The following is a 25,662-nucleotide window of genomic DNA, read 5'->3' as shown; positions in this document are numbered from 1 at the left end:
CTACACTTTAAATTAACCTTATTGACGGATTTCCTGCCAAGCTTAGTTTCATTTATTATGCATGTTCCTTTTAGTAGGTGGAAGAAAAAAATACATGAGAATTATCCTCTAAATAAAGCAATATATAAACCAGGCTCATAAATTTTCTAAAGTTTATTTTTATTTGCCAAGCTTTTCTGTATTTTGGGGGGGATAAGTGTTTATTTAATAAAAAGAAAAGTGATATCTTGAAATAAGGATATCTTAGTAGTAAGCAGCCAGGAGTGGATCTTTTTTCTCTTTCATTCATCACTGTCAGCTGAAGACATTCTCAGCCTGCAGCTAGGGGTGAAATTGATGGCGTCTAGATGGGTGAGCCACTTCACTGTTTCTTCTTGAGCTTAAAGAAATTTCAGCCTGAAATTCCACCCTTTCTGGATTCTAAAATGTGACACCAGATACATGTATTACAATAGTTGGGCCTAAGACTTACTGCAGGGCTGCAAGTCAGAATCAGAATTCCCTGGAGGTGATGTGGGGAAAGCACTCATGGGGTGTTCCCATTTTGGGATGAAAAAATACAAATCAAGGAAGGGTGAATAAGGGAAAGTGCCTTTATTTAATATTTTTTGATATTACCTAAGATAGCCAGACAATGCAGTTTGTCGGGAATACTCTTGGTTTTTCATGATCTGGGGAAAAATATTGAAAAAAGAAACTTCGGTCATTGGTACCCATAAATGGCTACTTTATAACTGTTCTATCTCTCCAAACCAAGCTGGAGTTTGGGGGAAGGAGAGTGGTTCCCAAAACAATTTACAGCTTACTGCTTTCTCTAAATAGCTTGGAGCTCTAGAACTTTCTGTCTGACTGGGAAAAATAATGACCCAGTTGATCAGTTACATATGGGCTTGTTCAGAGAATTTCTGATGGAATCTGTGACTGCAATCCTTTCAGACCCCATGCTCCCTTTTATAACACATATTTGAATGCTCTTTTTATTATCCTGAAATGAAATTTAAATATTACACATTAAAAAATAAAACACTTTGTTATAAAAGGAGAACTAAGGAAAGTAATTTTCAATAAGAGATGTTTCTCAATTCACAAATACTCAGACAAGGCAACTGTTAAAAGATAATTTAAAAAACCAAACAGATAAAATCATGACCCTCACCCAGATAAAAAATGTATTTATGGTAATTAACTCATAAAGAGGAACCAGGCAAATGTTATAACCCATTCAAGAGAGAAAGAATGGATATATTTATAAATTTATAAATTGGGAATATTGAAATGATGTATAAATGGAGGAAAAACTAGTTTCGTCAGCAGTGGGGAAGAGAGGTTAACTGAACCTCTACCAGACAGGGCAGAACACAGATGTCTACAGACAAAAATTATCTTGCATTGTTATCACTTATCTACATTTTACAGAGTTGTAGAATTGTTCCCATGGAATCAGATAACTCAGAGCGATGTGCTATAAATAGCACACAGTTTTTCATCAAAGTACAAATTTTTGCCTACACTATCCTTAATGAAGTAATCAGACATTCACCACTATAGGTAAAAACACCCTGAATAAAGCATCTATACCCACAGAGTGACTCAGTTGGTTGAATTGTCACCTCAAACACATTGAACAGTGATGCTTTCAGATAGTTTCTGAAATGGAGACCAATACTTGGTAAATTTCTGAACAAAGAAAGTACACTGTTCCCTCAATTTGTATGGTACCTGAACTCCTAGAAAAGGAGGTGCTTATTAAAATCATTTGAGAACACTTTGTATTAGTGTGTATAATGGAGGTGGGTTCTAGGTTAAGATCATTATGTTTTTCACCTATACGAATATCTGGCAGAACACTCCAAAGCTGTGGGAGATATAGCAAATCCTTTACTGTGGGGCATTTTCCTGTACATTACAGGGCATCTACTACCCTCGCCCTGTCCTCTGAAGGCAAGTGGTACCCTCCAATCATGTGACAACCAAAATAAAAAGTCTCACAAGTTACCAACACACTCCCTAAGGATGGAGTTGCCCTGTTGGAGAAGCAGTGTCAGAGCTGAAATATGCCCAGGGACCCATCGCTTCATCCCCATCTCCAGCAACACCATTTGCTCAGCCGGGCAGCTATGGAGAAAAGCAGAGGGCCTGCTTGAACAGGGTTAGGCCAAAGGTAACTTTTTAATTTTTTTTTTGCGGCACGCGGGCCTCTCACTGCTGTGGCCTCTCCCGTTGCGGAGCACAGGCTCCGGACGCGCAGGATCAGCGTCCATGGCTCACGGGCCCAGCCGCTCCGCAGCATGTGGGATCTTCCCGGACCGGGGCACGAACCCGTATCCCCTGCATCGGCAGGCGGACTCTCAACCACTGCGCCACCAGGGAAGCCCCAGAGGTAACTTTTAACTTAAAGAATTGACTCATCTCCTCCGAATCCCTCTCTTCTAAGTTTAACTAACGAAGTTGAGAGCCCAAGGAGGTCCATCACTGAAAGTAAATACCCATCCCCGCTCTATTTAAGCTGGAGTCTGCTTCTGCCTTTCTGAAGAATTCTTGCCCCAGGACCTGTGGTAGGGGGCGGGGGGGTGGCAGGCACCGATAGAAAATGGCACCGTCAAATGACCAAAGAGCTGGTGACAGAGGAAGGGGCGTGGCCCAGGAAGTGGGGGGACTGTGTGTACTTGCCACGGCTCAGGGAGTCGTTCCCACTTACCCAATGTTGCCGGATTTTCTGATTTTACTTTCAAAAGAAACAGGAAATCTGCACTTTTTGTATGCAATTTTTCAGTTCTTAAACGTTGGCTCATGTATATGTATAGATAAACAGATGAGAGATAGAGAGATAGATAGATAATGTACTTAACAAATGTATACACATATAGAAACACAGATAACTCCATTCATACATACGGCTCCTTCGAGTTAGACTCATAAATAATAGTCACTTAGGTACTGACTAGGACCCTCCTTTGAATCAGAATGAAAACTATGAGCTGGGTATTTTACTCCCATTGCAGAGATGAGGGAAAGTGGCTTTGAGAAGGTGAGTGATTTGCCTAGAGTCACAAAATAAGTAGCTGGGCTGTTCTGATCCTGATACCAGGTTGCTGCCCAGTTTATGAAGAGACCACAAGATGAATGAACATTGTTCTGACCAAAACAAGCCACAGGAATAATTTCTGTTGAAAACTGCATTTATGCACTTATTTAAGTGAAATCAACATTTCTTAAAGCTTCTTGACCTATGTCCCTAGCAGAAGCGTGGGGAGATTTCTAGAGAAGTCAGAGTATCCGAGTTTGATGGTATTTGCAAGTGACCTGGGTGAGCCATTTGCTGTGTTAGCCTGCCATCCATCAAAGCTGGTGATGAGAGTGACTGAATCCCCAGAGGTTGCTTGTGAAAAATGTTAAAAGCTTTAATTGAAAGGATCTCAAACACAGACCCCAAGTAACTTTCTCATTGTGAATTCCTGTCTTGCCCCCAGATACCCTGAGGCCCTGCCAAATACCAGGGCCAGGTCATTCTCATGTACTTAAGGCATAAACCCCTGGCAGGACCTTTGATGGTGCTCAGCTTGGAGTCCTGTGCAACTCCAACTGGGAGGGACGCACTTGGAGCAATGTCATCTGTCAGGGTCTAACCTCTTTTCTGTGAATGTCTGCAAATTAAACCAGCCTTATTGAAAATGGGGATGTTTCATATTTAAAATGTCTTGATTGGAATGTACATATGATGAAAAAGATAAGCTTGGCTTCCTAAAAAAACATTTGTTGTAACAAAGCAGCAGGGATTCCATCAGAAGCTTTTCATGAGCTTCAGGAAAATCCTTTACCAGCTTCCTTTCTCTTGTTTGTGATTCATTCATTCATTCATTGCCTGACTTGGCTTAGGGTATGATCCCAGGCTTACATTCTATTCAAATCAGTAAACATTTCTTCTTCCAGTTCTAACTCTGGGAAGGTGTCCATAACCTTCCCCAGACTGCCTAGGGGCAGCATGGAGCAAAAGTTGTTAAGAATTCCTGAGTGAAATCTCTCATTCATAAGCTCTTCAAACAAACAAATAAAAATTCTGCCCCTTTAAAAATGTTTTTATTACATCCTTAATGCATGCTCATCAGAGACAAAGTAATGAGAGAAAAGATAAACAAAAACAAAAGTCTTGGTGATCTCACTTAAAAACGTGTGTGTTATTCAGGGTAAATCATCAGACCTAATGAAATGTTCTCTGAATCTAAGGGAAAATTAGGCAAGAGCTGGCCCCCAAGTTCGCTGCATTCTTTTATTTTTGCAAAGTCTGACACAAGATGATCATTCAGTTGCCTAATCTCCCTGTGGATAAAATTTCTTTGTTGATAGATAAGACTGGTAAAACAGTTATCATCTGTATTTAGAATAATATATAATAGTTTAACAATTACCCACCAATATATACTCTGAGCTGACTATCCAAAGCAATTTAGGACCATTCTCTAAATGTATATTTCAAATCACGTCCCATTATGTGGAGCCCTTATGCTTATGAAGAGAGGCAGAGAATACAAATGTGGGAATGAGATGCAGGGAAGCACAAATTGTGTAAATGAAATCTGGACTGTTTCTGGGAACATAATTTCATGAATAAAGATGATCTAGCATCTCTGAACTATGTATTTTAAGATTAATATTTCTCAATAGTACTTGTCAAAGTGAGTGGCAGTAGAATCCATAATAAGTACTTTATTGAATTATATTTAGTTTAAATATAAATGTAAAAAGGCACCATGAATTCTCATGTCAAATTATGTCACCCAGAAGTTAATTAGTTGTACCATGATTCAAAAAAAGAATTCTTTTTAATTTGGTGGAATACAGGTTTGTATTTCTAACAATTCAATCATTTTTTAATTAATAAAATTTAATTTTTAGGTTCACAGCAAAATTGAGCAGAAGGTACAGAGAGTTCCCATATACTCCGTATCCCCACACATGCACAACCTCCCCACGATCAACATCCCAAACCACCATGGTACATTTGTTGCAATCAGTGAACCTACACTAAAACATCATTTCACCTAATGTCCATAGCTTGCATTAGGGTTCGCTCATGGTGCTGTATGTTCTACGGGTTTTGACAAATTTATAAGGACATGTATCTAATTCCGCCACTGTAGTATCATACAGAATAGTTTTACTGCCCTAAAAGTCCTCTGTGCTCTTCCTATTCATCTCTCCCTCCCTTACAACCCCTGGAAACCAGTGGTTTTTTTTTTTTTTTTTTTTTTTTACTGTCTCCATAGTTTTACCTTTTCCAGAAAATCATTTAGTTCAAATCATACAGTATAAAGCTTTTTCAGATCAGCTTCTTTCACTTAGCAATATGCATTTGTTTCCTCTGTGTCGTTTTATTGACTTGATAGCTTATTTTATTTTAGCCTGAATAATATTCCATCATCTGGACGTACCACAGTTCTGTATCCATTCACCTACTGAAAGACATCTTGGCTGCTTCTAAGTTTGGGCAGTTATGAATAAAACTGCTATAAATATCTGTGCACAGGTTTCTGTGTGGACATAAGTTTTCATTTCATCTGGGTAAACACCAAGGCCCTTACATACCAGGCTGGAAACTGGAAGTCCTCAAAGGCATTATTTTTTAAATTTCTAGAAAACTACAATACTATGGTCAAAAGTTCTGTTGGTTATATTGTTCAGCCTCCTCATCTCAAATTGAAATCAGAACAGATAAGCCCACTTTGGGGGACACTTTTTCCTTCCTTTTCTGAGCTTCTTTTCAGCATTCACTGAGTATTATTTATCAGGCAAGGCAAGAAAATAACCTTTTTCTTCTGGTTTCTTGAATCAAGAATCTACTTTGCTATTTTAACAGATCACTTTTCAAGTAAAAAATGGAAAGGAATCAGGAATTTGTATTTCTACATTTCCATTTATCATGTCCTTTTATGTCTATTTCAAATCCAAGTCCAAGTCCATCAACCCAGAATGTGGAATCACATCGAAAAAGCTCTATCAAAATTAGTCTCTGTTCCTACTCTCTATCTGAAAAATAAACTTAGAAGATAAAAATCTAATCTGCTGAGACTCAAATGATAGGCTTTGTACCAATGGGTGATAGAGGGGGTACCAAGGAGTGATAAGTACACTGATGATGTCAGTCAATATACTCATCACCCTCACGGTAACTATTTGTTGCCTGTCTTTTCTGTGAGAGTGTCAGCTCCCCAAAGGCAGGGACAAGGCCTGACTGATTACTCTCTGGCACATGGTCAGTATTTCAATATATATTGGTTGAATGTATCATTGGTTCATCAGATATGTTAAATATTAATTAACTTCATTTGTTTAACAGTGATTAAGCACCTACTAGGTACAAGGCTGCATATTGGGTATTTGGGGTGTATGAAGATGAGTGTAGTTCATTCCCTGCCTTCCAAGAGCTTACACAACTGTCAGTCATTGTAGCAGCCTGTCTTTGTCAAGTCCATATCCCCTCGGGCTCCCCCTCCTCCCACTCTGGATAGTTCCACCAGGAATTATGGCTTCCAGCATCACTTCACATGAAGGCATTCTTTAGCCTTGGAGTAGCTCAGCACCTAGAGGCAGGCTGGAATGATCAGAGAAATAACATCTCCAGAACAACTCACATCAAATGAAGGTGGCAGTTCCTTGCCCTTCAGTAGAACACTTTTGAGCACATGCCACTCAGACTCTCAGGGGGTCCCCAATGGAGCTGAGCCCAGATGCTCACAGTAGTAACCTGCTCATTAAGATACTCTTTATTAGCTTTTCTCCTTTCTTGGTCTCACTTCCTACTCTGTCACAGTGCTTCCTGGGATCTCTTCCCAAATAAATTATTCTCCCCAAATCCATCACTCTGGGTCTGATTTTAGAAGAAGCATGGACACTGGAGTGTGGTAAGTACGAGAGGTATGAACAGAGAGCTATGAGAATGCAGAGGGGGAGGGGATTAATTCTAGCTGGAGAAGACTTGGCATCGTTTGAATGCGGTCTAGGTGGGGGCAATGAGTGCACCTGTGGGAAGAGATGCTTCAGGCAGAGCAAACAAGGGCACGATGGTGTTGAAGAACACAATGCGCTCAGGGAATTGTAGGCAATTGGGTCCAGAGGGAATGTGGGTAGAAGAGTATCTCAGACTTTCCCGGAAAGTACTCCAGAGCCCCACACATTCCAGCAAGGAGGCAGTTCTCTCTGGCCACTTTCATCCTAAACTTCAGCTCCAGTTCCTGACCCTTCGTACACTGGTACTTTGAAATGGCCAGACATTCTTCTTCTCGTAGGAATCCGAATATAGAAACAGACATAGCCACACATTATCTATAAAAGCAGCCATATGGTAACCACTGACCAACCCACTGTCTTTTTCAAGCATGGTACTTTCTTTCTGCCTGTAGATTTGAATTCATATTTTCTGAGTTCCCATGACATGCTGAGCATTAATATTTTGCTCCTTCTGAGAGCTCACAGTCTAAACATCGTGTCCATGCCACAACCCAGACAGGGAAATTTTCCTCCCTTCTGTTAGAGGGTAATCTTAAATTTTAAAACAAACCAACAAAAAAAGGAAGTGTGTCATGGAGTCAAAGAACATGACCCTGACATGTACACACTGCTCTAGTTAAGATGGATACAACAAGGACCTAATGTATAGCACAGGGAGCTCTGCTCAGTGTTACGTGGCAGCCTGATGGGAGGGGAGTTTGGGGGAGAATGGATACCTGTATATGTATGGTTGAGTCTCTTTGCTGTGCACCTGAAACTATCACAACATCTTTAATTGGCTATACCCCAATATAAAATTAAAAGTTTAAAAAAAACCCAAAAAACAAAGAACATGACCCAAGCTAACTTTACTTTGCAATCTACTCTGTTACTTCCTAAGCAAGTACAATGCATATGGATGGTCCTGACAAGTTATTCAATCTCCAGTGCTGACTCAATTATAGCCTCTTACCATGATCAACAACTGCTAAATTGATTATAAACCCAGAATGAGAGCTGAAAACCAAAAAATAGAGACGTGGCAGCAGGACGGGAGCAGAATAATTTGGTCGTTTTCCCAGCAGGGGAAAGCCAGTTTAGGAAAGCCAAAATGAGTACTTCTGGAACAGGTATACACTATTGGAAAATAACAGAGAAATTAAAGAAGTTATTAAAGCTCGCAAGAGAATCTGGGGAGAGAACACTACTCATTTCAGCTCAGCAGGAACCACTCTGCATTATTATGTCTTGCTCTATACTTAGCTTTGAAGAAAGCCACAAATTACGATGGTTAAATAGAGCTTTAGAAAATGGAAAATAGCAACATTGCAAGTACAGAAGAGTACTGGGGTAGAACACCCTCCATACCATTCCCAAACTGGGCTGGATCTAGAGAATTCCTGAAATTCCTCCTTCCCTCGAGAAGTTTAGCCATGTGTCCTTTATGAATCCCCATTATTATAATATTGCTTATGTAATAAGTACAGCTTTGTTTTGTTTTTAAACCAAAGGATCAAACAAAGGTTGGGAGAGAAAGAAAGCTGCTGGAGTACTTCGACCAGGCTGAGTACTTGGGGAAGATACTAACTTAGTACATACCTGGATTGAGAAGGGAATGACAGTGATCACATTTTTGAGCTCTTTGTACATTTGAGACATTGCTCTATATCATATCACATGTGTTAGCTAAGTTATCCTCATAACAATCTTATGAAATTGATACGGTACCTAATCCATTTTATAGATGAGGAGACTGGAGCACAGAAATGCTAACTGACTTGCTCAAGGACATATAGCTGGTATAAGCGGCAGAACCAGGATTCAGTCTGACCCCAAAGCTTGTGTTCTTGATGACCACACTCAGAGACCATGTTAGGAACTGAATGTTTGTTTCCCCCCAATATTCATATGTGGAAGTCCTAACTCCCCTATGTGATGGTATTTGAAGGTGGGATTTTTAGGAGGTATAGATGAGGTCATGAGGGTGGAGCCCCACGCTGAAATTACTGCCCTTATCAAAAGAGAAAGGGACACCACACCTCCCTCTCTCCACCATGTGAGGACACAGTGAGGGGCGGAATGGTGAGAAAATAAATTTTCTTTTTTAATTCTTTTCTCTTGAGTTGCGGGATCTTTGTTCCCCGACCAGGGATCGAACCCACAGCCTTGCAGTGAAAGCACAGAGTCCTAATCACTGAGCCACCAGGGAATTCCTTAAATTTCTATTGTTTAAGTCAGCCAGTCTCTGGTATCGTGTTACAGCAGCCCAAGAAGAGTAAGTCCGCAAAGCTATTACAACCAAGCTGTTACCCACGGAGTCAAGGAATTGTAGGAAGGAGAGTTTCAGCTGAGACCCAGGGATTTATTTCAGGGGCTTCGCTGTGAGTACCTTGCTTCCTGCAGGATAGGTCACAGAGAATCGCTTGGCCCAAGGGTGATGTAAGGTTGATCCAAGACCAGAAGTTAGACTTTTGTGGGGAGCTGCGTAAACTAAAGCTCGGTACCTTCCCAGCTCTCAGTGGTCACTTCATTCCTGAGTGCAGCTGCTGTTATGAGAAAAATATTCAGTGATTTGGAGCTGGACAGGGCTGTTGAAGAAAAACGGGCGAGTCAGTGGAACTAAGAAAAAACCTTCCTCCTCTCCTTCCTCGGAAGATGGTATGAATCAAGAGTTGTGTGAAATACGAGGAGGTTACTATTTGAGGTGCCCTAGCGTGTCCCTCTCAGCCTTTCATAGAATCCCAGTCCCAGGGGGTTTAGCTCTAACTCACTTTGTTACAAAATTTTTGCCACTAAGAATAGCAAAACATTTTGTTCCTATAATATCCTTATGCATATATTCGCTATGTATGGGGAATTTTACTTCTATGGAATAGATTCTCAGAAGTGGGGTTTGTAAGAGGAAGACTATTTTTAATTTGAAAGATATTTTCAGGTTTGCTTTTAAATAGGCTCTAACAAATCCCTTTCCACTGGTACTGTAGGGCATATTTGTCTTTCTTTCTTAAACATCCTTCTTAAGTTAATGGCTTTCTCCTCAGGGAGAAGCCAGATACTCACTTTCCCAGCATCCCTTGTAGTTTGAATGCAGACATGTGATCTAGGCTCTGCCAATCAGACACCACAAAGACTTCACATTAGTGAGACAAAGATACAGGTCCTCATAGAGTCCAATCGATATTTCCAGCTTCTAGACATAGCACTGGCAGGCATGCCTCATTCTGGAAGCTTTGCTGCTCCATGACAGAGGTATCCTGTCAACCCCTCAGTAGCGGGAACTGGTTTATCTTCTCTTAAATGCACTCGCAGCTGTCAATCCCATTGCCTCTACACCAGTTGAGGCCACCATGATTTCTTGCTGGGACAGCAGCAGCAAACTTCCACCTACTCTCCCAGTCCCTAGCATGATTAGAATCCATTTTCCACTCTGCAGCCTGAATGATCTTCCTAAAACTCAAATGTAATCATGTCATCCCCTTGCATTTAAAACCTTTCATTTTCTCCCCTCTGCCCCAGGCTGAAGTTGCTATTCCTTAGCCTGGCCCACAGAATCCTCCAAGAGCTGACCAGGGGTTCCCTCCCCAGGCATGCCTCTTTCTTCCCATCGAATTCTATACTCTAGTCATACTGAACATTTCTCAGGTTTTTGATGGTCCCATGCATTTTCTCACTTCTGGGCTTTTGCAAACACTGTACCCACTACTTTCTTCCCTTCTCTTTTGCCTACCTAACTTCTTCTTCTCCAGTTGTCAGCTTACATGTCACATCTCTGATTGCCCAGGACTAGATTATGTGTCCCTTCTCTAGATTACCAGAGCACCTCATAATTCTTATCTCTGTTTTCCACTAAGTTATATAAAGGTAGGGACAGTGACCATTTTGTGCCTTTCTGCATATTCAGTGTCTAATACAGTGCCTGGCACATAGTGGGTAATAAATTCAAGTTTGTTGGATTAATAAATAAATAAACAGATGAGACAGATACTATTATCATCATTCAGTCATAGGGTAACTGAGGTTTACAGAGTCTATTTTCATAAAGTTAGGCTAGTTAACAGTGGACCTGGGACCAGAACACAGATCTTCTGACGCTTAGTGTATTTTCAACTATCCCTCATTGCCCCCTTTAAATGCAATTTATCACTCTTTTAAGCTTAATAAACATCATTGTGATGCACAAAACCCCTGTAAGGCAGGTATCTCAACCTTAGCACTATTGGCATTTGGGGCCAGATAATTCTTTGTCGTGGGGCTGTCCTACACATTGGAAGATGTTCAGCAGTGTCCCACCCACTAGATGCTAGTAGTATCCCCCTCCTGCTTGTCTCCAGACATTGCCAAATGTCCCGTGGGGGCCAAAATAGCCTTCAGATAAAAAACAGTGTTCTAAGGATACCAGGCACAATCTGTTAAATCTCTACAGCTTTGGGTTGAGAATATAAGTCGCAGCACAGACATACCCCCGCCCCGGTGGAAAGATGCAAGTCAAGTGCAGATTCATGTCCAAACCTCGATCTTGCATCTTTTAAGCCACAGGTCACTGAGCCTCATTTTTCTCCTGTGCAAAACTGAGACCATAACGCTCAAAATTGCAGGGAGGATTAGGGAGAAGGTACATAAAGAACTCAATAAGTTACATTAATTTAACTAAACCACTGCTTTCTTTGGGCCAATAGCTAGTGCGTCAATTCACCCAAACATGCATAAAAAAACATGACGAAAGAGAGGAGTTAGAAATTCAGGGTGAACTGGGATGGGTTTGATGGCAGAAGGCTTTTGCATTCTGGGAGGCCAAGAAAAAACCCAAGTTTCAGGAATGAAAACAAGAATGACATTTGAACAAGCTTATGGGCCTGCTGCCTGTTACTTATTCTCTCATAATTTCATGGTTTTATGGAGAAAACAAATTAAAAAATCATACTTAATGGTATGTTACCATTTTTTAATATGATTACACACCCCAGATTGGATTGGTGTTGGACTTGGGGAGGCTGCAAGTTTCAAGATCTATCAGAAGGGGAATGAGGTGCTCAGCAGCTGCTCACATTCTCCCTCTCCTTTATGAATTTTAACGCATTTTTATTTAGTATTTGACATACTGTGTTTGTTTACAGATTCCTTCCATTTTGAATAGCAAGTCTAGAAAAAATATTTTTCTTCTAAGCATCTACCGTTTTTTTGCTGACTTCCTACTTTGACACAACAATGCTGCTCCGGAAAATGCTTTTTAGGGAATTCCACATGGTGTCACTGCCTGAGGGTTCAAAGGATTAAACTAAAGGGATCTAGCATTCCTGCTGGGAACAGCAGAACTCAATCTTCTAACTCCACAGAACTTCCACCCCCTCCCTCTCTCCCTTCTCCTACCTGGGACTCCAGAATTGCTTACTCCCCTCTATTCCTAGTGAGATGCTCCAAAATGCAGTCTTCTGCAACAGAGCTAGACCCTCTTACTTAGGTCTAAGGATGTCTACCTCCTGAACCCTAAGCTTGAAGATATAAGGAAATAATATCCACCAAAAGCCACGCATTAGAATGTCCACTATTAATACCTAGAGTCTGTCATACAGAATGAAGTAAGTCAGAAAGAGAAAGACAAATACCGTATGCTAACACATATATATGGAATCTAAGAAAAAAAAATGTCATGAAGAACCTAGGGGCAAGATGGGAATAAAGACACAGACCTGCTACAGAATGGACTTGAGGATATGGGGAGGGGGAAGGGTAAGCTGTGACAAAGTGAGAGAGTGGCATGGACATATATACACTACCAAACGTAAGGTAGATAGCTAGTGGGAAGCAGCCGCATAGCACAGGGAGATCAGCTCGGTGCTTTGTGACCACCTAGAGGGGTGGGATAGGGAGGGTGGGAGGGAGGGAGATGCAAGCGGGAAGAGATATGGGAACATATGTATATGTATAACTGATTCACTTTGTTATAAAGCAGAAACTAACACACCATTGTAAAGCAATTATACTCCAATAAAGATGTTAAAAAAAAAAATACTGGCCCAAACCTGGAAACATCCCAAGTGTCCATCACAGTGGAATGGACGGACTGCAGTAAATCCACACAGTAGAACACTATAGAGCAATGAGCATGAACAGAGTACAACTTCATGCAAAGACACCGATGAATCTACCATTAACTAAGGAGGGGAGGCACAAAAGAGTGCATGTGGTGCTCTTCGGTGATGTTAAAAAGCAGCAAGACTAATCTCTGCTGTTAGAAGTCAGCCTAGTGAAAGTCAGGAAGCTGGTAACCCTGTGTCGGGGTAGTGACAGGGAGGGCTTCTGGGGGCTGGTTACAAGAGTGTGTTCACTTTGTGGAGAACAGTTTCTCTTTTGTTTTGAATTTTATTTATTTTTTTATACAGCAGGTTCTTAGTAGTTATTTATTTTATACATATTAGTGTATACATGTCAATCCCAATCTCCCAATTCATCCCACCACACCACTCCCCGCCACTTTTCCCCCTTGGTGTCCGTGCATTTGTTCTCTACATCTGTGTCTCTGTTTCTGCCCTGCAAACCAGTTCATCTGTACCATTTTTCTAGGTTCCACATATATGCGTTAATATACGATATTTGTTTTTCTCTTTCTGACTTACTTTACTCTGTATGACAGTCTCTAGATCCATCCACATCTCTACAAATGACCCAATTTCGTTCCTTTTTATGGCTGAGTAATGTTCCATTGTATATATGTACCACATCTTCTTTATCCATTCGTCATCAGAAAATCTACAAACAACAAATGCTGGAGAGGGTGTGGAGAAAAGGGAACCCTCTTGCACTGTTGGTGGGAATGTAAATTGATACAGCCACTATGGAGAAACAGTATGGAGGTTCCTTAAAAAACTAAAAATAGAATTACCATATGACCCAGCAATCTCACTACTGGGCATATACCCAGAGAAAACCATAATTCAAAAAGACACATGCACCCCAATGTTCATTGCAGCACTATTTACAACAGCCAGGACATGGAAGCAACCTAAGTGTCCATCGACAGATGAATGGATAAAGAAGATGTGGTACATATATACAATGGAATATTACTCAGCCATAAAAAGAATGAAATAATGCCAATTACAGCAACATGGATGGACCTAGAAATTATCATACTCAGTGAAGTTAGACAGAGAAAGACAAATATCATATGATATCACTTATATGTAGAATCTTAAAAATTATACAAATGAACTTATTTACAAAACAGATTTCGAAAACAAATTTATGGTTACCAAAGAGGAAAGATGTGTGGTGGGGGATAAATTAGGAATTTGGGATTAACAGATACACACTACTATATATAAAATAGATAAACAACAAGAACCTACTGTATAGCACAGGGAACTGTACTCAGTATGTTGTAGTAACCTATAATGGAAAAGAATACATACATACATATGTATGTATGTATGTGTAACTGAATCACTTTGCTGTATACTTGAAATTAACACAACATTGTAAATTAACTACACTGCAATGAAAAGAAAAAGAGCATGTTCACTTTGTGAAAATTCACCAAGCTCTTCATTTACGACTTGTGCATTTTTCCGGATGTAGATTATATGTAAACATTCACTGAAAAAAAATCAAACAAAAAATAAAACGTTTAAAAAAAAAACCCAGAAATTTCCAACATTTTTATTTCTTTGAAAATCCTCTTTCTTTCACTTTAGGCCTCTCTCTCATAAAAGGATATAGTCTCATAGCAAAATTATTTTAAGCTTTAATAACACTTTTCAGAAACTAGAAGAAGAGCTGAAAGATCTGAGTTCTAGTTTCCACTTAATTTTCCTATTGATTTCTGTGAACTGTGCATTAAGCACAGAATGTTACTGCCGCAAGATACCTCAGGGATCATCCAGTAAGTCTCCTCCAACACCTTCCTTCTCCATAATAGGGAAACCGAGGTCTAGAAAAATGAAGTGACTTACTCAGGGACATGTGTTCTTTAGTAATAAAATGGCATGGAAAAAAATTTCAAAATGAAAGTGGCAATGACAGTTTGTGGCCCAAAATCTTCCCTGATTTCTCCTTCTATTTAAGAATGAAAAGATGACTGATAGGGAGAAGCAACTGGGTCATTATATAAATACAGAACTTTATTTAATTTGCTCAATTTAGATAAGAGCTAATGCTCTCATTTGGTTATTGTGAAACAAAATTGCCTTTTAATTGGCACTTACAAGATAGTTTCTCTTTGAGACTTAAAAAACAAAGATGAAATAGGAGAGTGTGGGTTATGCTCCCATAACAAACAGCCCCCAAATCTCGGTAGTTTGAAACAGCTCAGGTTTATAATTATGCCACGTGTCTATCAAATGTCAGCAGGAGCTTTGTCAGAGGGGCCTTTTCATGGTCCTCTGTCTGGGACTCAGGCTGAAAAGTAAGCCAGTCTCTGGATTGAGACTGGTTGTGATGGCAGTGGGGAGAGAGAATGTATAAAGGCACACACTGGCTTTTAAACCTTCTGTCTGGAAGTGACACACACAACTTCCACATCCATCTGTGCATCAGAGCAAGTCTCCTGACCACTCCCAACCACCCATTGCAGGGAAGTACAGTCCTATGGTGAGTCGGGAAGGAGGGAGGCTGGAATATTTGGGAACAGCTCTAATAACTACCTCAAAAAGCAAGTGAAATTTTCCCCCATGGGAGTCCCACATTTCCTCGTGAGTTTTACCGTAATCACTGAGACCTATGCTATTTAAATATATGATGGAGTGAAGATAGATAAACTCTGCAGAAAGTAGAACATAGACATAAAAGGCAGCATTGGCGGGTGTAAAAAAAACTCTTTCAACTGTCATTGAAATGATTTTTATGAAAGACACAAAGTGGTTTCATCTACCTTTCTGCAAATAATTTAGCGGCTGAATGATCAATACTCCTCTAAAGTGCCCAGGAACCATTTTGACCAGAGGCAACCAAATAAATGAATTGCCCTCCAGGGCTGTAACATTAAACTTAAATGAAGGCCGCTTACATGGATGCAAACAAAGGTGTCCCTTGCGGTCACTGTAAGCATTAAACATCAAGGGGAGAGTGCTTTAAAGCAGAAAGGAAAACAAAATTCATTTTGGGGGGGCTCTGATCTCTAATGTTAAATTTTTTAAAAAAAGAAAGAAAGAATTTGACAGGTAATAGTTTGTTTTGCATGACTTTCTCCTGTTTTTTTTCTCTGCCCACAAACCTAACCATAAAGTCATCAGTACTGACAACTTACTCACTTCTCAGCCTCTCTGTCACTTTCCATGCTGAGTTTCAAGGGATACTGTCTTTGCTGAATAGCAAATAAATATTGTATTAAAAAACATCTAGTTAAGACATGCATTTAAATGCACACTGGTCAAAAAGTAAAACTGGAATATAAGTAACAGTTTATTAAACACACACCACAATTTGGCTAGTTAGGTGCCAATGCATGCTTTTTCTCTGGAATTAAATATCCTGTTTATGTGCTATCACACTTCAAATGATGCTGAGTTCAAATACTTTCTTTACAACTTGAAAAAAATGTTAATACATATAATACATCCTTCTGGTACCTCTGCAGTAGGAATACTCGATGCTCTACAGTCATATTATTTGTTAGTTTCAATGTCCAAGTATTTGTGTGTATCATGGTATAAGACCAAACATGGACTTACAGTTGCATCAAGGAATACAACTGATCTAGGTTATAAATGATCTTCCAGTTTTTTAATTCTTAAAGAAAATTTTTTGGTGAAAATTTTTTTCAATGTGTATTATGAGTGAAAAAGTGATATTCAGATATGATTCTGGAATATTAAATAACATTTCAATGTTAACGGCTTCTAATAAAGATATAAATTTTGAGGACCAACCACACCAAGGGTATGGGCTCCTGGAACAGAGGTCCAGGAAGGGCAGACAGTCAGGTGCAGATGGTAATTTAGTGAGGCCAGGCCAAGGTGGGCCAAGGTGGGCCAGCGGATGGCGTGAACAGTGGTGGTCAGGGGGGCAAGGAGAGGAAACAAAATGTGAGACAGGGTCTTGCCTGCTGGGTCAGAGGCAGTCCAGATACATGAAAGCACGCCAGGGGACAAATTTCTCTGACACCCTCTGAAGGACTTCTATCTTTCCAACCTAAGGTCTCCTTGCTTGTTACTATCTCCAATAGAAGTTTAGTCCTTCTGGGACTGAATGTCAGGTCAGCCTCATTCTTCTAAGAACTCTCTAGCTGGGGACAAAGGTCTTGCCTACCAGCTTGACTTTGACCTCCAAGGGTGGTCTCCATATTCACATCTGTTACCTCAGTGCCCGAGCTTGGCACATATAGGTGCTTAAATATTTGTTGAATAAATGAATTTTGAATTAAAAAAACATGAGCAGAAAAATGGAATCTCAGATAACTCTCGTGTCCCTATATATGCTCCACTCAACCAGAAATGTAATATATCCAGTCAGCCAATCCCCAGACACAAAGCCAACTCTGGGCCTTCTCACCCCAGACATCAACAGACTATGTGGTGGACTGTGTGGTACCAGCCAATCAGAGAGTTTCTGTTTTTCTCTTACTTGCTCTTTATTCTTTATCCTATAAAAGCTTCCTGCTTTCTGCCTCATTTTGCAGTTCTACAAAAAAACACTGTCTGCTTCACGAAGTGTTAAATAAAGTTCGGTTTCTATCATCTAAATTGTCTTCTTTAATCATTTTCAAACAGCTCTTACATAGGAACTCAAAGCCCCTTCGTTAACATTCATTTATGCTACAAGGTAGTTAGATCAAAAATGTCAACACCCTCATGATACAGAAGGAAGACCAAAGGTACAAGTATAATTTCATGGGGAGGAAGTGTGGAAGAAGAAGATTAGTAACCTCTTAAATTACATTGATCTTACTGTTGACTAGTGAAGAGTGAGGTACCTAATTTTGCAAATGCCACAAGCAGCAGAAAAACACCCATGTATAAATATATGGCCTTTCAAATAAATTTGACAATGAGTGCATTTTGAAAACATAGTAACTCTGGCCTCTCAGGGACAACACTCATCTTCAAACACCTAACTAAAATCTGGAGCAGATAAACACCTGAAGTTTGAAGCTGAACACCCTTAGGTTAATATTTTATATCACCAAGAAAATAATAACAAAAGGGGCACTGATTTTTTTAAAAACACTTTCAAATACTCCAAGCTTTTTTTGCGGTACGCGGGCCTCTCACTGTTGTGGCCTCTCCCGTTGCGGAGCACAGGCTCCGGACGCGCAGGCTCAGCGGCCATGGCTCACGGGCGCAGCCGCTCCGCGGCATGTGGGATCTTCCCAGACCGGGGCACGAACCCGCGTCCCCTGCACCGGCAGGCGGACTCAACCACTGCGCCACCAGGGAAGCCCACTCCAAGCTTTAATGTACACTTTTTTCCAAAGCACACATTGAAAACAACACAAACTAACATTAATATCTTCCTGCATTTATAACTATCCTTGCAAATTTATTGTGAGAACACTAATTGGGAAGCAGTATTTTCAAAATGTGTTTTATCATCTCTAGAAAAGCTTTTGTCCCCTTTGCTCTCTGGCCGACAGTGCACATCTTTATGCTCCTTCTGACTGGATTAATAGTGGATACAAACATGACATTTCTGGGATGGAGACAGCAGACCAAACCAAACCAAACCAAATTCATGTTGCCCTTAAACTTCCAGTTTCAAAAGGATTCACCAAAGTTCTCAGCAGTTGTCCTTACTTTGGCTGTACATTAAAATAGTCTGTGAGGCTTTAAAAAAAATACAGATACTCAGACCCCAATAGAGACCCTCTGTAATCTTTGGAGCGTGGAGCCCAGAAATTTGCTTTATCAAAACTCCTATATGATTCTAATCCAGTGCCATGGTCTAAATATTTTGTCCCCCTCAAATACATACGTTGAAATCCTAATGTCCAATGTGATGGTATTAGGAGGCGGGACCTTTGGGAGGTGAGTAGGTGAGAATGCAAAGTTCTCATGGATGAGATTAATGCCCTTCTAACTGAGGCCCGAGACAGCTGCCCTGCCCTTTCCACCACATAAGTATACAGAGAGAAGTCTGCAACCTGGAAGAGAGTCCTCACCCAACCTTCATCTTAGACTGCCAGCCTCCAGAACTGTGAGAAATAAATATCTGTTGTTTGTAAGCCACCTGGTCTGTGGTATTTTGTTACAGCAGCCCGCACAGACTAAGCCATCCAGCTGGGGTTGAGAACCCAGCAGGCTACAACCATAGGAACTGAGAAGCTGATCCGATAATGCCTGTTACATCTAACTTTCTTTATTTAGAAGGCCCAAACATCTGTTAGCCTGGAAGTAATAGCTTGATGATGTTCCTCAAAGTTCTCATTTTCTTATCACCTTCATAATTTTTACCACATTCATGGATCTATCACGTGTCCTAGTCTTTAATTAAACTTTTTCTCTAAATTAAATCACATTTTATTTTTTTGAAGCTCCATAAACATTTAATAAGTTAACTAAAGAAATGTCATCAAAATCCACACGAATAGACAAGTTCTGTTGCAACTTAAAAGGGACTTTCCAAAGTCTTTAGTGGCAGTGGAATTTTGTACTGAACATCATTGAAGTAAGTAGTCCACTGGGCTGGGCCTTTGTTTTAGGGGACCATTGACAGAAACCACCCACCTTGGCCAGGCACAATAATAACTGCTTGCACCTGTTGTCTCACAACAGGAGGTCCCGATAAGGAACACGGTGCTGCCTCGGAAAACTAACTGGGAGAATTCAGGAGGGGTCAAAAGGAGGGAGGAGACACCAGCCCAACCTCCCAGAAACCCTCACCCTGGAATCCATCTTGGCTGGGAGATGCACAGGCGCCACCAGGAAGGACCGTGAGTTAGACCAAATATGGGCACAAGCAAGATGACTGGCCAGAGACAGCCTGGAAGCTAACCCCCTTACCCTAAAACCTGAGACTGCGAGCCACGGGGCAGAGCAGTTCTCCTGGGTTCCCTTACCCTGCTGCTCTAACCTCGAGCACCTCTTTCCAATAAAGTCTTTCGCTTTGTCAGTATGTGTGTCTCCTCGGGCAATTCACTTCCAAGAGTTAAAGAGACCACTCTTGGGCCCTAGAAGCAGGTCCCCCCTTTCCGGTAACGTGTGGACTTTTTGGTTATATGGCCTCTAATGTAAAGGTACTTTGCTATAACTGGATTTGACCTCTTCCATGTAAGAAGATCTAAATTTTAACGCAAAGTACTTTTGGGCTATGTTCTTCATGGCCGTTAGCACTGCTCAACTTGTTCTCATCTTTCTGACAGTTCACACTGGCATCAAAGGTGAATTCACGAGAGTAGAGGTGAGATATTGTTAGGCAAGTCTTCTTCTGACGAGCCTCAAGCATTGCTTCACAATCAATATCGTCTGCCATTTTCTCTACATACCTGGGCAGGCTTTTGGGTCCCTGCGGCGCTTGTACTCAGAAAGAGGAGGGCGGCCACTGGCTGTTGCTACTGTTCGGTCTCTAGGCCCCAGGCCTTGGAACCGCCCACCCCAAATTTTGGGCTCTGAGAGCGGACAGGCCCCAGTGAATCTACAAGAAACAATGAGATCAGAGGAGCCCGCAGGGGAGTTCAGGACGGCAGCCTCGGCAGCTCAGGATACAGCAGCAGAAAGCTCTCTGAAACGGCAGCGGCTGCTACCCCACGCTCACATTCACCAACACACACGGGGCCCGCACAGAGCCCTCAGCACTGGCTCTCGCGAGAAGCTGCCTCCACTTCTAGTCTGGAGCTGCCGAAACATCACGAGATCTAAGCATGGCCCCAGCAACCCTGGCCCGTTCTCCCGCAGTGACTGAGCCACGGACATTCCAATCCCCCACTCAGAGAGGTACTTTTTACTCCACGCTCCAGATAGGCATCCACATCTCCTAAACTACATTTTAAAACCGAATGATAATTAAAAACAAAATTTTTATTACAACCGTAAATAAGAAATCAGTAGTATTTGCCATCAAGAGAAGGCAATGGGGGAGAAAAAAGAAAAGCAAAAACAAACACCCTTGTATTATTCAAAGTAAGCCAGACTCTGTTGTTTGCCTAAAGGTATCCAGACAGAGGACTGCTCTCTGTTAACAAGGGATTGGAGAGTCTTGTTTAGTCACCTAGCACACTTACCCCTTGCCTCAGACCTAGGTCTAAGGCTTAGGGCTACTCTTGGCCATTAGGATTGTTCAGAAAAGGCAGTGTGAGCCAGTTTGTCCTGATGAAACATGAGGAGGAAATTTCCTGGAGGCTTTTGGGAAAAAAAATTTTTTTCTCTCTTTTGAGAGACCCTGAAAGATAATGCATCTCTTCCTCTAGATGCCAACTGGGGCCAATGTTGAGTACAAATGCCCTCCCTGGAGCAGCCTCAGCCATGGGAAGAGCTGCTGCCAGCCCGAGAGTGAGGCCAGATACTAGAGGCCCCAGATCCAGCTCAGCAGACCAGCCAGGACTCCTCCCTCCTGCCCTCTAGGCTATTTCAGTCCTTGAGAACATCCTGAGTTGGGTTTTCTGTTTTTAGCAACCAATCACATCCTAATACAGGGGGAAAAGCAAGTGTTTAAAGATATACTAGCACCTGACAGAGACTTGAGGATTGGGAAAGAAACGGTAAAGGAGTGATATCCGTATTGATTCGAGGTCGTCTAATGGCATGTATATCCATCAAATAAGGTTATCTTAATGGCATACAACCCTCACTTGGGGAGTATTTGTCCTAGGTCGGGAGAGATTGATGGCTTAACAGAAACAAAGCTTCAATAGGCTATGCTTGACTTACGTTTACTTCTTGATAACTTTTCTCAATAAGAAAATCCGAAGTGCACGTTGCCACCTGCACTTCAACTCCCATAGGAGTCTTTGAAAGTGTGGACTGGGGATGGGGGAAGAATAACTTATCAAAATAGTGTCTGTGCCTCTGGCGTTAAGCATGGAGCTCTCTGAGCATTTCCTATGTCATATCCTTTAATATAATCATTTTATTTGGGGGAATCTAATCTTAAAAGTACAAAACAACTATGCAGAAATATTTTAAATTTCTATATATTTTATAATAATGAAGTGACCTAAATGCCCAGCCGTAGGAGAAGATTAGGTAAGTTATAGTACATTCACTTGTTGGCATATTAGACTACTAATTACAATGATGTCTCCACTGACAATGCAATGACATATAACCACTTCTCTATTAAATTGGTCGGTGGAACATGCAGAAAGAAATATCGTACAGTATTTTTTAAACCTTTTGACCACAACCCAGAGTAAACAGTTAACTGAAAAAAAAAATGCCCAATCTAAAAGTGGCTAGCTATGTTTTATTGAGGGACCTTACTGAGGACAGTAATTGGGGAGGCAGCCTCTCAGATAGCTCTGAGGAACTGTTCCAAAGAGGTAAGGGAGGAGCCGGGATATATAGGAGGTTTTGCGTGGGGGTGGGGGTGGGAGGGGAGAACAGTAGTGGCACATCAAAAGATCCCTGATAATCACAAAACACAGACATCTCAAGTTAATGATTTTAGTGCTTTTCTACCTATGGGAAGATGAAAGAGACTGGGCTCATTGAAACTATTCCTTTGATATGCATCTTAACTATCTAGGGTCAGTATCCTCTTTTTCCTCCATCTTGAGTCCTGAACTCCCAGCAGGGCACACCCACCGTGGTTGGCGGTAGTGCCGTAGTGGATGGCTTGATGGCAACCAACTTTTGTTGTTTACTGGAATGACAGGCAACCCTCTATCTCCACACAGTTCATTTTGCCTCTTGACCCAGGACATCTTATACATACTTTTATTACTAACACAACGGCTGCAGGAAGCAACGCTTGCCAATGCTGGGTGTCATGCATTTTGGTATTTTATATGAGCTTCCATTGGGTCTTTTCCAGTTCTTAGTTAGGCCCACCACATGGGTTTCATCACCAATGACGGCTCGTGACCCTTCACGGATTGAGCATGATCCCAAAGATGGAAAAAGAACGAATGACAAAAACGTATGCCAAGAAAACATGCTTGGGGAGAACGTGCCAAACTGTCAACAGGCTTGCAACTCCAAGGGATTTATTTATACTTTCCAATTTGTCTCTAATAAACTTTACTACTTTTTATAATAGAGATAATAGTGCCATAGTAATTCTTAAGTGGTTCCCAAGGCTTCTCCTCTCCAAGCTAAGTAATCTCAGTTCCTCGCAATCCAATAAATTCACTTTATACCTCCTGATAAACTCCTGAGACCAAAGACAGGCGTGGCAGCGAGAGCCACAGGCAGCTTGTGAGCCTGAGCGCCACCCTGAACAGCTCTGGGCTTTAGCACTTCCTGACTCAGTGCCCCACGTGACCACTGCTGAATTATGTACACTTTAATGAGGAGATTGACGTCACAGTTATCTGAATCCTTGACTTCTCCCTTCCTTCCTTTCTTCCCACACAATTTTATTGAGTGCCTGTTATGTTCCAAATACTATTCTAAAGCTATATAAAAATATCTTTTTGTATTTTTCAGTTTTTCTATAATGAGCATGGATTTCTTCCATAGTTAGGAGAAAATACACATTGTTTTAAAGGAAGACCTTAAGACATAGATCTTGCCTTCAAGGTGCCCACAGCCCAGGAAAGAAGGAGTCAGGCAAACAACTATGTCAGTATGGGACTTACCTCAGTCCCTTGCACACCTGCTGCTCCAGCCAGAAAGCGGCTCCTCCTTTTAATTATTAGGGGCAAAGGGGTTTGTCTTTCTCCTTGCCCAGGACACCGTGAAATTCGTCTGACTCCCGTCTCTGCCCCCACTCCTTAAATCTCCATTTCCATTTGCTGGTTGAGAGAGAGAGAAAGAGCAAAAGCGGAGAGAAGAAAGAGAGAGAGGAGGGAGAGAGAGGCGTCTAGTCCAGCCAGAGCTGTTTGGATCCGAGGTGGATTGTACCTTGGCCGTAAACATCTGACTGAGGTTAGTGTTGGGGGAATCCTGTGGTGCTGGGAACCCGTTGGAACTTTGCACCCTTCTGAGCTTGAACAGCATAACACAGACTAGGTGGTCCATCAGAGTTTATTTCCCTGGTTTTCCAAGTGCGTCGTGGATGGCCTGGCTGGTGACCTCTGGAGGAAAGAGACAGCGGCTCCATATTGGTCTGGCATCAACGACTGCAGCCAGATCTTTCTGGTTATTTTCAGGTTTTCTCAGTTAATGAGTAATGTTCTGATGGTAGCTTCTTTTCAGGACATTAACTTCTGATTCTGCTATTTCCCCAAAGAGGTTCAAACAAGTTCGCAGACAGCAAGCTGGATAAGTCACTAGAGAAAACTGCATAATACTCTTAAATCTATGCTCCAGTGGCCGCTGTTCCTGTAGAATAATTGATTTATCACCATCTTGTTGAAGGAAGTGTCTGTTTGTTTTCCAACATGGGCGGCCTGTCAAAATGGAATATAATGCCAGGGGCAACTCCAGTCAGTCAGGGATATTTTAACTCAGCAATTCCTTAACCTTTTGGACTCTTGCTGTAATCAGAAAAATTTCCCCTCAGCATATTCTTTTAATAATCCCTTGGAAACAGTCGTGGCAGATTCTGACACGTCTAACCATCACAGACTGCCCGGCCTGAGTGTTCACACAGCGTGTGTGCGCCTTCCAGGGCCACGGATCTGCTGAATTGTGTTCTTCTGATATTTGTGGGGCTGCTCAGGGAAACAAGAGGTGTCCGGGAGGCTGGGAGGCAGGTTTCAGGGTCTGGAAAACCTGGCGAAAAACATTTCTCTCCAGTGCCTCTTTTGTTTGCACGTCATGATAAATATTCCTTTGGCCGTTTTATAAACAGACTGCTAAAATGTCACCTTTTTAGAAGTGCGAGCGGCTTGTTGCGGAGGACTGCTGGCAGTCAGGCACACCAGGGGCAGGAGGTGCCTTGGCCTGAGTTGGCGATTTGACAACAAGCAGGCTGTTTGTCTGAAGAGCTGGCCAGCACTGGAAAATGTCAAGGTACCATCTTTCACGCAGACAGAAAAAACAAAACAGAACAAAAGCAAAAAACCCTGCTGATCCTCTGAAAGTCAAACAGGGGTTTCTGTGTGCACTTCCGTCTCCATGAACGTCTCTCAGTCCTGTGTGTGAGAAGCATGGAGGGTGGAGCAGCAAAGGTAGTCTTAGAACCTGGGACAGGAGGGCCCAGCTGGTCTAGAAAGGGGTAACCCCACTCTCCTCCCCCAGCCTTGTCTCTCTTAGGAGCAATAAACAATAGCTCATGGAATGAAGCAGACAGATAAAATGGGGTATTTACCAACCCAAACAGCCGGTCTGTAGAGTGCGAATGAATTAGGTCATCTTGATAATACATTTGGGATCCCCAGAAGCTTAATATATTGTGAGGCAAAGGAGCATATTATTTGCATTCACGCTTATTCAATTAATGCAGAAATTAATTGTAACTGGGTTCAGGCCCATCCACCCCAGACAGAAGATAGAGTCTGTTCTGCTTCGCTCATTAGCACACCATTGATGGAATTCCATCTGAATTCCAGAAATTCCCAAGAGACTCATAAAATATACCTTAGTTGCTACCAGGACACGCTGGAAAATGGGAAAATAAAAGTCTTAATTTGTAAACTGAGGAAAAATACTGGACGCCTCAGGAAAGGAAAATGCCCAGGACTTCCTAAGCTAATGGGAGCTGGTC

At 41.6% G+C, this 25,662-nt stretch overlaps 2 long non-coding RNA genes across 4 annotated transcripts in view; one reads left to right on the top strand and one right to left on the bottom strand.

Moving 5' to 3' along the window:
* The window catches only part of LOC132520378 (uncharacterized), a 38,344-nt gene extending 13,958 nt beyond the window's left edge, over positions 1 to 24,386 (bottom strand). Inside the window, exons 1-2 of one of the 2 annotated variants that reach the window (XR_009540540.1) lie at positions 23,916 to 24,386; positions 23,651 to 23,806 (exon numbers count right to left, since the gene is read on the bottom strand). This is a non-coding gene — a long non-coding RNA (uncharacterized LOC132520378). Of the gene's footprint in view, positions 1 to 23,650 lie in introns of both variants that reach the window. The other variant, XR_009540539.1, reaches the window with a different exon arrangement.
* Positions 23,630 to 25,662, top strand: part of LOC132520377 (uncharacterized) — a 41,440-nt gene continuing 39,407 nt past the window's right edge. For both annotated transcript variants that reach the window (XR_009540538.1, XR_009540537.1), the window contains exons 1-2: positions 23,630 to 23,939; positions 24,832 to 24,968. This is a non-coding gene — a long non-coding RNA (uncharacterized LOC132520377). The remainder of the gene's footprint in view (positions 23,940 to 24,831; positions 24,969 to 25,662) is intronic.

This window comes from Lagenorhynchus albirostris, chromosome 5 (genome assembly GCF_949774975.1).
Source record: "Lagenorhynchus albirostris chromosome 5, mLagAlb1.1, whole genome shotgun sequence".
NCBI classification, from domain to species: domain Eukaryota; kingdom Metazoa; phylum Chordata; class Mammalia; order Artiodactyla; family Delphinidae; genus Lagenorhynchus; species Lagenorhynchus albirostris.
Note: the sequence above shows the minus strand (reverse complement) of the source record. Positions and strands in the feature narration are given on the sequence as shown.